Source organism: Loxodonta africana, chromosome X (genome assembly GCF_030014295.1).
Source record: "Loxodonta africana isolate mLoxAfr1 chromosome X, mLoxAfr1.hap2, whole genome shotgun sequence".
Taxonomy (NCBI): Eukaryota; Metazoa; Chordata; class Mammalia; order Proboscidea; family Elephantidae; genus Loxodonta; species Loxodonta africana.
The window spans coordinates 167,823,211-167,835,300 of record NC_087369.1 but is presented as its reverse complement, the minus strand read 5'-3'; the positions used below and the strand labels follow the sequence as shown (position 1 = coordinate 167,835,300).

The 12,090-nt window shown below is 43.2% G+C and overlaps 1 long non-coding RNA gene across 1 annotated transcript; it reads left to right on the top strand.

The window, feature by feature from the left end:
* Window positions 1–5,741: 5,741 nt before the first annotated feature.
* On the top strand, window positions 5,742–11,362 carry LOC111747698 (uncharacterized). The gene is made up of 3 exons (XR_002783665.2): window positions 5,742–6,041; window positions 6,473–6,585; window positions 10,959–11,362. It is a non-coding gene; the product is annotated as an uncharacterized LOC111747698 (long non-coding RNA).
* The last annotated feature ends 728 nt before the right edge of the window (window positions 11,363–12,090 follow it).

Here is a 12,090-nt window from a genome sequence, read left to right as displayed (position 1 = left end):
GGGGCTGGCTCAGTGCCTCAAGGAATATGAGGCAGGATATGCACTTGAGCAATGAGGTGATAAGAGAATTCTTGAGATGGCCAGGGTGGAGGATGAGGTGAAAAAAAAAAAAAACGAAGGAATTGGGGAGGGGGTTATATGGATGCTGAAAAATTCACAGAACCCCTTCCACTCCAGGGGCCCAAGGTAACTCAGGCGGCTGTAAGGCCCCACAGAAGGGCTTTGGGGAAATTCCTTATGTGCAGAGCCTTTGTCTTCAGGTATGTTTTAATTGATTAGGACATTGTCAACCCTGCTTTCTTATTCCTTGCATTTGCCAGGCTCTCTGCTTTACCTTTATGCTAGTATTTTGCTTTAGGTATCCCTCTCATAGGGCAGCTGCTCGAAGGCACCTAACAAAAACAACATCTCTCTCATTACCAGTAGCCATTTTTTCCCAAAAAGCAGATTACTTTTATTTTATTTTATTTTTATTGTGCTTTAAGTGAAAGTTTACAAACCAAGTCAGTCTCTCATACAAAAACTTATATACATCTTGCTATGGAAACCCTGTGGCGTAGTGGTTAAGTATTACAGCTGCTAACCAAAGGGTTGGCAGTTCAAATCCGCCAGGCGCTCCTTGGAAACTCTATGGGGCAGTTCTACTCTGTCCTACAGGGTTGCTATGAGTCAGAATCGACTCGACGGCACTGGGTTTGGTTTGGTTTGGTTTTATATACTCCTAGTTGCTCTCCCTCTAATGAGACAGCATACTCCTTCTCTCCACTCTCTATTTTCGTGTCCATTTGACCAGCTTCTGACCCCCTCTGCCCTCTCATCTCATCTGAAGACAGGAGCTGCCCACAGAGTCTCATGTGTCTACTTGAGCCAAGAAGCTCACTCCTCACCAGTATCATTTTCTATCCCATAGTCCAGTCCAATCCCTGTCTGAAGAGTTGGCTCTGGGAATGGTTCCTGTCTTGGGCTAACAGAAGGTCTGGGGACCATGACCTCCGGGGTCCTTTGAGTCTCAGTCGGACCATTAAGTCTGGTCTTTTTACAAGAATTTGGGGTCTGCATAATACTCTCCTGCTCCCTCAGGGGTTCTCCAAAACAGATTACTTTTGTTATAAAGAAATAATAAAGGATAAAAAACCAGGAAAAAAGAGTCTATTCTCTAATGTGCTTACATCTTCTCAAGGTTTTTGTTTATTTTTGTTTTTTAAAATAGAAGAGATACTTAAACAGGTTCTAATGCTTTGAAATAGCTAATACAGAGGAGAGAAGGTGATTAATTTCATTCGTGTATTCCTTGAGAAAACTTGACTCTCGAAAGGGCTGGACTAATTTGAATGAATGGAAAGCATTTTAGGTTATTTAAAAGATTTCACCGCAGTTCTTTGGGTTATATTTTCAAAATAAAGACTCTAACTTATAGTAGTGAAAATATTCCAGTTATTGTACTTACAGATTCATTTTCAAATGTAACTGTAGCAAAAACACATCTTTCTGAGCTTTGTTTACCACTTTTCAAATGCTTGGCTGAATGCATTCAGGTGTCTGTACAGCTAGTGGCCTTGAAAACATCTCTGAGTGGGAGCTAAGCTTGACAGAACAGTAGACATGAAATTGTCAGAAACACTTAGCGCAGAGAATTAGGGGCCAGCAGGAAAACACAGAGCCACTAATTTTACTCTTTACATCCTTGCATGTAAAATGTGTGTAAATAGGAAGGTGTTTGGTGTGTGTGTGTAGCAAAATATGCCAAGAAACATGCTCACGGGTCAACCGTTATTTCTGGGTTTGCACCAAAGGAGGCAGCCCATTGCATTATTTTATAAACTTGAGTTTACAAGAACAGGACCTGATTCTCCCCTCCCAGTCACTTTGAAATTAGATTATATTCATAATATATCTCATGAGAGATGGGAGTGCCTTGATAATGGCATCATGCTCTAACCACCTAGTCTCTTCACAGGCGAAATAAATTGAACAAGACAGTCAAAAACATAGTATAGTGTAGGCACTGTGATGGAAACCTGGGATTAACTACCAGTGTGTTGCTAAGCAAGACGTTTCGCTGTTTTGCGTCTCTCCTTACTTACCCAATAAAGGAGTAAACTATATTATGTATATTTCCTATACTTTTGAACTCAATTATTTTTACTTATTTATGTATTTTGTTGTTGAAAATATACATAGCAAAACAGACGCCAACTCAACAGTTTCTACATGCACAATTCAGTGGCATTGATTACATTCTTCGAGTTGTGCAACCATTCTCACCCTCCTTTTCTGAGTTATTTCTCCCCCATTAACAAATTTGCTGCCCCCTAAGCTTTCTATCTAATCTTTTGAGTTGCTGTTGTCACTTTGATCCCATATAGATGTTAAAAGAGCATAATGCTCAAGACAGTTTTCACTAGTTGAGCTAAATTACTGTTTGGTTTTAGAAGACTTCAGGGGATATTTTTGGTTTAAGGTTTAAAGATTATCTCAGGGCAATAGTTTCCATGGTTCATCCGGCCTCCATGGCACCAGAATTCTGGAATCCATGAGAATTCAAAATTCTGTTCTGCATTCCCCCACCCCCCGATCAGGATTCTTCTGTACGATCTTTGATCAAAATATTCAGTAATGGTAGCTGGGCACTATCCAATGTCTTCTGGTCTCATGGCAAAGGAGACAACTTGGTTCTGGAGTGTGGGGCTGCTGTTGAGGCATGCCAGGGGGGATGGGGTCGCCCCCTAAAGCTAAGGGGGTGGGGTTGCCATGCCCAAGGTGCAGAAGAACGGGGCTGAGAGGATGAGGTTGCCACTCAGATGGACTAGGAGAATAGGGCTGCCCAAAGCCAAGGGAGCAGAGTTGCAGTCCCAGTGGGCCTGGCCTGGAGAGTAGAGTTGAAGCCCAAGGCCAAGGGGTCTCTGCCCAGAATCCAGAGAGCATGGCCAACACCCAGAGTTTGTAGGGCAGGGCCATTACCCAGATGGTCTCAGAGAACGGAGAATTATTTTCAATCCTTGAGAGCAAATGTAAATTTTTCTGCTAGGTTTTGGACTTGGTTGGTACCTGTTATCCCTTCTTTCTCTCCAATTTCCACCATTTGTAATGGAAATGTCTACCTTACACCTATTCCACCCTCGTATTTTGGAAATAGATAACTCGTAGTCTGGATTTCACAGGTTCACAGATGAAGAGGAATTTTGCCCCAGGATGGAATACGCCTAAAATCTCACCTATTTGATTTAGATGGTTCAAAGCATAAGATTTTGAACTTGGAGTTGATCTAAGACTTTTTAGATGATGTGATGGGGTGAATGTATTTTGTATGTGGCAAGGACATCAATTTCGGGGGGCCAAAGGGTGGAATGTTATGGGCTGAATTATGTCCCCCTAAAATATATGTTTTAAATCCTAACCTACATGCCTGTGGTTATAATCCCATTTGGAACTGGGTTGTCTTTGTTACATTAATGAGGCAGGATTAGTATAGGAAGTATCTTGAGTCAATCTCTTGAGATATAAAAAAAAGTAAGCAAGTGGGGAGATACAGTGTAAAGGGTAAGATAGATGCCAAGACACATGGAGATCACCAAGGAACTAGGAAGCAGAAGCTGAAGAGACAAGGACCTTCCTCCAGAACAGAAAGAGAGAGAGAAAGCCTTCCCCTAGAGCCGGTGCTCTGAATTTGGACTTCTAGCCTCCTAAACTGTGAGGAAAATAAGTTTGTTTTCTAAAGCCACCCACTGTGGCATTTCTGTTATAGCAGCACTGGATAACTGAGACAGGATTTGGAGGCACTTAGACACACGTTCCATTTCCTCCTCCTATTCTTGACTCTCCTTCTTCCTCTGTTGCTCCAGGTGAATACAGACCAGTTGTTGTACTTTAGATGGCCGCTTCAACTCTGTTTTATAATTTAAAGGAAATATCCACATGCTTCTTTATTAAAATTGCTTGTTAATAAATACCACTGACCTATTTGACAGGTTATAGTTTAAAACAACATCGAAAGAACCCAAACACGAAAGGTCAATTTCATATTTTACTTGCTAATCCTTCTAATCAGTCGCTGCATAATATAACCACTGTCTCCCCTAAATATAACATTTCTTCCAATTTTACCTTTTTCCTTAAAATAGTCTAAGCTTTCACAAGCATGGTTTCAGTTCTGACATATCTGGCTAGTTTTCTGTGAAAAGCTTTTGCAGTTTAAAAGTACGCCTCAGGTGGGCCTGAGGACTGGTCTTGCTGAGGGATGCTACCCTTGGGGAACTATTATTTTACTCCCCGGACTCCCAGTGAACACTCAGGAATGTGTGTGTGTGTATTAGTTGCTGGCAGTGAGTGGGCAGATATGGCATGTGTTCAGTCCCCAGAATACTTGGGAAGAGCCAGGACTTTATATAGAACTGCTGATCAGGAAGGGGAAGGCTTTTTCAGCAGGTGGAATCCTCACCCTCTAGGGCCATATCATTGACTCCTGCATGTCCCCCAGTCCCCTTCAAGATGTTTCCTCCTGTTCTCAGCTGTTGCCTGTGCAGTAGGAACCTTTCCTCTTATTGATAAATACCTCAGTGTTTTAGTCAACAAGATGCTGAAGGAGCCCTGGTGGCACAAGGGTTAAGCCCTCGGCTGCTAACTGAAAGGTTGGGGCTTTGAACCCACCCAGCAGCTCCACAGGAGAAAGACCTGGCTATCTGCTCCAGTAAAGATTACCATTACCCGTTGCTGTGGAGTCGATTCTGACTCATAGCGACCCTATAGGACAGAGCAGAACTGCCCCATAGAGTTTCCAAGGAGTGCCTGGTGGATTTGAACTGCCGACCTTCTGGTTAGCAGCTGTAGCTCTTAACCACTACGCCGCCAGGGTTTCCGTAAAGGTTACAGCCTAGAAAACCATATGGGGCAGTTCTACTCTGTCACATGGGGTTGCTGTGAGTCAGAATTGACTCCACAGGACACAACAACAACAACAACAAGCAACGTGCTAAGTTTCCTCCCCAAATGTTCAAAATGTGCTAGCTGAATGCTAAGCATACCTGATTCTTTACTTCAGTTTGGCAAGAGAGAAAAAAAGACTCATTAGCACAACGCCTCTACAGCCAACCCTGCCATCATCTTCTCACATTCAGAAGGACATTTCCCAGCTGCTTCATTGCATCTCTGAACTTGCACTCTTTGTCCACTGAAGGTACAGCCCTGAGAGTTCAAATCTGTGCTGAATTGCCCCTTGGAAACCAGTGAACTCACAGGTTTAGGTAATAACTGTAAAGCGGTTGGGGATGCCTCCTGAAGAAAAAAAAAAAACTTCGAATTACACAATCTAAACTTACTGGAAGCTAAATTAAAATATGTCACATTTAATTGGTGTAAGAAGATTTTTCAAACAGATGGAATGTAGTGTTGTCACTGCAGCCTCCAGTAAGCTTCAAGTGGAAAATTCCTCCTTTTCTCCATCTAAACCAAACCAGATTTGCAGGCCAGTGTCTCTGCTTGAAGTTGCCTTGCTTGCTTCAGCTCTGCTAGGGAAATGCACGCTCAGGCCCTCCAAGACTTAGGGATTCTTTATTAAGGCATACAGAATCAGAAAATCAACAAGGCGCTGAAATTGGGAGAGAAAGCAAAATGACTGTGGCATTTCGGGAACTTCCCTCTTACCCTTTACTAAAAAAAAAAAAACTTTTTTTTTACAGAGCTTATTCACATGGAAAATCAAATAAGGAAATCTGTATAATTGATGTTCTTCTCTTTGTTAGGGCCTTGGTTGTCTTTCCTGTCCTGGAGCATAAAGTTGTAAATTGCGAAACAGTGGCTATTAGCCATCAGTGTGCATAGCAGATACCATGTGTTTAAAATGCAGCTTCCAATGAGTCATTCCCCGAATTCTATTTTCATAGGCCTGCGCTAGAGTGTCTCTGTAGCAAGCGGCCCAGGTGACTTGGTACAGGTGATACTCAGACTACAATTTGAGAAACACTGACCTCAGCTACTTCCTGAAATCTGGAGGATCCCAGTGGTGCTCAGAGCCCCATCCTGCTACAAACACGCAACAGTGCTGGGTAAGACAGAACACAATTTGTTTAATATAGAGCTGAGTGCAAGAGAAACGAAGTACCCTGGTGCCAGAAACGGAGGGAGATATAAAAGCCAGAGCAATGATAAGCACGTCCCAGGGAATTAGCACGGTTAATTCTCACAGCTCTTTAAGGTAACCAGTATGAAGGTATGTGCTGGTACAACCAAAAAAATCAAGCTGGTTGCCATTAGTTGATTGTGGCCCATAGTGACCCTATAGGACAGCGTAGATCTGCCCCATAGGGTTTCCGAAGGTGGCATAGTGGTTAAGAGTTCAGCTGCTAACCAAAACGTCAGCAGTTCGAATCTACCGGGTGCTCCTTAAGAACCCTATGTGACAGTCCTACCCCTGTCTTATATGGTCCTGTGAGTTCAACTCGGCAGCAACAGTTTTTTTGTTTTTTAATCTTTACAGAAGCAGACTGCCACATCTTTCTCTGGAGGAGCAGCTGGTGGATTTGAATCGCTTTCTGGCTAGCAGCTGAGTGCTTTAATCACTGCACCATGATGAAACTGAGGTACAAAGAGGTGAGAGAACTTGCCTAAGATCACACCATAAATTCCATAGCTGTAATTGAAGTTTGGAAGTTTGGCTACAAATTAAACAATCTTAACCACTCCTACAGAAACCATAGTGGCACAGTGGCTAATGCTGCTAACCAAAGGGTTGGCTGTTCGAATCTACCAGGCACTCCTTGGAAACTCTATGGGGCAGTTCTACTCTGTCCTGTAGGGTCGCCATGAGTTGGAATCGGCTCCACAGCAATGGGTTTTGGGTTTTAACCATTCTCAGAAGCTCAGATAATAAGAAAAAAGGTGTCTTGTTGAGAAAAAAAGAGGGAAGTATCTGTAGAGGATAATGGTTGTCTACATAGAAAATACAAAAACATCTACATACTAAATTTTAGAAATAAGATTTACTGAGCAATGTGTGCACCTAAGGTTAAGATAAGCAAAGAACTGAAACCCGTTGCTGTCGAGTCAATTCTGACCCATAGTGACCCTATAGGACAGAGTAGAACTGCCCCCAAAGGGTTTCCAAGGAGCGGCTGGTGGGTTTGAACTGCTGACCTTTTGGTTAGCAGATGAGCTCTTAACCACTGCGCCACCAGAGCGCCACAAGTTTCTATATAGCTACCACAGGCAATTAGACAAGGTAATCATGATTTAAAAATTCACAAAAGCAACCAAACCTGTTGTTAGGTGCCGTCGGATAAGTTCCCACTCATAGCGACCCTATGCACAGCAGAAGGAAACACTACCCGGTCCTGCGCCACGCTCACAGCCATTGCTGTTTGAGCCCATTGTTGCACCCAGTGTACTTTACCAAGCATGATGTCCTTCTCCAGGAACTGATCCCTCCTGATAACACGTCCAAAGTATGTGAGACATAGTCTCGCCATCCTCCCTTTGTACCAGAAGCATTCTGGTTGTACTTCTTTCAGGACAGATTTGTTCGTTCTTCTGGCAGTTCTTGGTATATGAGGTGTCTAATAATGAAAATGAAAACATCCAAGACCTGTTTGTGGATAGGAAGAAATGCCAATCATAACATTCAAACTCTGCTAGCCCTGCAAGGCTGAGCCAACTGATCATTTCCACCCGCAGGCACAGCCCACCTGATTTCCTGATTGAGTCCTTAATAAGCAGGAAGTACTTCTACAGCCTCTGTCTTGCTCCCCTCTGCCCTTATCTACCAGGACAATGGTTCTTAAAGTGTAGTCCATGGACCAGCAGTGTCAGCATCATTTTCAAACTTGTTAGGTATGGGAAATATTGCACCCCACCTCGGATCTATTGAATTTGAAGTACAGCCATTAGAGCTCCAAACTGTTTTTTTTTTTTCATAAGCCCTACAAGTGCTAACGTTTGAAAACTACTGTGCCAGATTCCTGCTTCTCATACTGCACACATGGGATCACCATGAGTGGAAATCGGGTAACTAACAACAGCAACAGGAATTGCCTGTGAATCTTGTTAAAATGAAAATGCTGATTAAGTAGGTCTGGGGTGAGGCCTGATGATTTGCTTTTCTAACAAGCTCCCTTGTACTGCTACTGCTTCCTCAGAGACCAGGCTTTTAGTGGGAGGGTCTGTTGTTGTTAGGTGTCCTTGAGTCTGTTGGACTCATAGTGACCCTATCCACAACAGAGCAAAACACTGCCCGGTCCTGCGCCATCCTCACAGTCGTTGTTATGCTGGAGCCCATTGTTGTAGCCACTGTGTCAATCCATCTCATTGAGGGTCTTGTTTTAAGTCTAGGACTTACAATGACAATCCTCCTAGATGCAGGGCTCCAGGCAAACTGACTAAATTCCTGTATTCTTTCCTCCATCTTGTTATTGGCAGACCTAGGGCATACTCCCTCAGAAACACCCCTAAATCCCTCTCCCCCCAGTTATCCTCCAGTCCCATTTCTTCTACCCTATAATCAAAAGGGGAGTCCCTGGGTGGTAGAAATCAGTAACATGCTCCCCTGCAAACTGAAAGATTGGAGGTTTGAGTCCACTCAGAGTTGCCTCAGAAGAAAGGTCTGGCAGTCTAGTTTCAAAAAAAAAATCAGTCACTGAAGACCCAGCAGAGCACACTTCCACTCTGATACAACATGGGGTCACCATGAGTCAGAGTCTACTGACAGTAACTGGCTTTTGTAATCAAGACTCTTCCGTACAAACACATGTATGTGCATGTATACCCTCATTCACTTGCTTGCTCAGGCACCCAAGGGTGCGTGTATGGGGTGAGGGGGTTGGTCTCTACCTTTTACTTCCATCTGGATTCCTTGTCCCATATCCCATGCCCTCAGCAGACTGTAACTCCCCTCTGAATTTGAGTCTGATAGGTGATTTTCTATTTTCCTGACTTGTCCACTGACAGTCCTTCACCCTAGACCACATGACTATTTCATAAATTTGACAAGTTGTCTCCAGAAAATATAAATGCTCAAGAGTCTGTGGATCCCAGTTTGAGGAAAACTGCAGTAGTACCTAAAGGAAGTCACTTTAGGTGGTCATTCAGTGTCATTTAAACATAAAGGGAAATGTAGGGACACTGGTATATGGGCAGAACTCTTTCAAAGATCATAATTTAGATGACATAGAAAGTGTTGTTATTCATTTGTTTTAGACGATCGTTAACATGGATATAAAACATTTCACAATCCTTTAGAGATCTTAGGAACTCCAATTTAAATAGATGCTAGCCTGAACAATGCCACTCACGCCAGTGTGGTGAGATAGTTCTCCCAGAGAATGGCTGCTCTCTGATCTGTGTCATGAGATACACCACAGCAGAGAGGTTAGGACAGTAGGCTGTTGAGTCAGGCTGGCTGGATTTGCATCCTGCTTCTTGGGCAGGTTTTTTAACTAAATGTGGTAAGATCTCTCTCTCTGTCTGCTAAAAAGTCCAAACCAAGCCACGGCTTCAAACTGGTTTGAACCAATTCGGTCATGTCTGATGAAGTGAAACTGGAAGAGGCCCCAATTTTTAAAATTTAGGTGAGCCTGGACTGTAACCAGAATGGGAAAAATTACAGGTCAGAGCCATAGAATGGGAGACTCGGAACAGGTGGAGTGAACCCTTTTAGGAGCCTGGTCTGTGAGGTTGGATTATTTGTGGGACTGAGAAGAGTGACACACACTCAGAGTGGTGTGGTCGGCTGCCATATTTGAGCAGGGCACCACTGTTTCTGATTCTGTGCAAAATCCAATGGGCAAGAGATTTGGTTGCTGTGCGACACGTATGCTGCCCTTGTTTTCTAAGAGGGAGATTAAGTTTCCACCAGGGCTTAGACCTGGAATTTTTCCTGTTCTGGTTTATGGTTCTGAGTCACCCAAATTTAAAAAAATTGGATCTGTTCTGCTGTTGCTTCCTTGGCCATGAGTAAACTGGGAAGAACAAGTTTGAAGCCGTAAACCAAACCTGTTGCTGCTGAGTTAATTTCGACTCATAGCAACCCTATAGGACAGAGTAGAACCGTACCATAGGGTTTCCAAGACTAATCTTTATGAAAGCTGATTGCCACCATCTTTCCCTTTCTCCTGCAAAGTGACTGGTAGGTTCGAACCATTGATCTTTCAGTTAGCAGCCAAGCACTTAACCACTGTGCCACCAAAGTTATTTACTAACAAAGAATATTATAGTTTAACCTCACTAAAAAGGGTTAAATGTAGCTTGTTGGAAGGGGATGTAAGGAAGGGTTAGGACTGCTGACTTACGTGGACAGAGGTAAAATGCACATAGATCTGGGCAAGCTCTACTGTATTTCCAGAGCAGAGCAGGTTGTCTAAACTGAGGGACAAATCTCTGTACTGGGGATTAGGGGTAATGTCAGTATAATGTGGGGCTTGAGCTGGTTCGTGCTATGTGTTTTTTTCTCGTCAGAGTTTAGATTTTTGCACTACCAAGTAACAGCAGCTGAATGCAAGTGCATCCAGCAAACCAGGGAGGAGCCAATTACTGAATATGACGTCCGTTTCCCCCTTCAGCTTAGATGACCTGCTCTGCCTTGGAAATACCCAGATCTGTGTGCATTTTACCTGTGCCTGCATAACTCAGCACTCCTAACCCTTCCGTCAAGACATACCTTTACCTGTTTTTTGCTAAGGTTAAAATATAATATTGTTTTATTTGTTAGTAATTTACCTATCTCTTAAATTTTTCCCAGGATTTTACTGTTTTTGTTGGTGCTCTCTTAATGAAGTTGCATGATTTTAGTGGTCTTTCCCAACCCTGTTTTTCCCATAAACCCTTTTACATTCCATGCCTGAATTTACAAAATGTGACGTTTTCCCGGGACACATATATTGCATTGTTTTTGTTTTCTGTTGCTGTGTGACAAATCACTACAAACGTAGTGGCTTCAAACAATAAAAAAAAAATACACATTTATTATTTCATAGTTTCTGGGCATCAGGAATCTGAGTATAGCTTAGCTGGATCGTCTGCTTTAGCATCTCACAAAACTGCAATCAAGGTGTCAGCTGGGTTGAGATCGCTTCTGGAAGCCTGACTGGGGAGAGCTCACTTCCAAGTGAATTCATTCAGGTGGGTAGTAGAATTCTTTTTCTTACAACTCTTTTATTGAGGGCCCTGGCTTTTTACTGTATGTTGAATGGAGGTTGTCTTCAGATTCTGAAGGGCACTGTCAGTTCCTTCCCTTGTGGGCTTCTCCAACATGGCCACTTACTTCATCAAGCCCACAGAGAAAGTCAACTAAGATGGAGTTGTATACAGGCAGATTCTTATATAACAATCACAGGATGGCATCCTATCACCTTTGCCATATTCTCTTGATTAGAAGTAAGTCATGGTTCTGTCCAGCCTCAAGGTGAGGGAATTACACAAAGGCATGAATACCAGGAGATGGGGATCACCAGAGGTCACCCGAGGGTCTGTCTGCCACATGCATTATGGAAGAATTAGCTTTAATGTAAGAGACTCTTGTACCTACCCCTCTGCCCAGTGTGCCTCTTACCTCAAGAGCCAGTCCTTGTAATCAGGCCACCCAGGCATGGTGTGTAGATGTCCAGGCAGATCCCAACTCCATTCTCTCCCAGGCTTGTACATAATGTTTCAGGGCCTAGGCATGAGTTATAATTTGCAAAAGTTCACACCCAATATCTGACAGAAAAGACTTCCTCATGAATCCCGCGAAACCTCTGCCCCTTCCTCTGCTTCTGGGCTTAAATTCTCCTCTCTCCTCCTGTTGGAAGAGGGAGGCCTGACACGTGCCTCTTCCTCCCTTCTCTGTGTGTATGTGTTTTTTTAATCTCCCCACTCCAGACTTTTTCCTGGTCTCAATAATTTGATACCCCAAATATGGATTAGCCAGTTTGCCCATCGTCTTAAACCCTCTGTCCACTGCTTCTTTCATGTTCTCAGGAGTTTACAATGAAGGGCACCCACTTGATGCCTGGTAGAGCAGCATCTTAACAGAGGTGTCTAGGAAAATGGAAATCAATTTCTTCATGACATTTTAAACAATGTGGCATTCTGTAAGTACCCATTTTCAGAGCAGCCTTACTGTTCTTC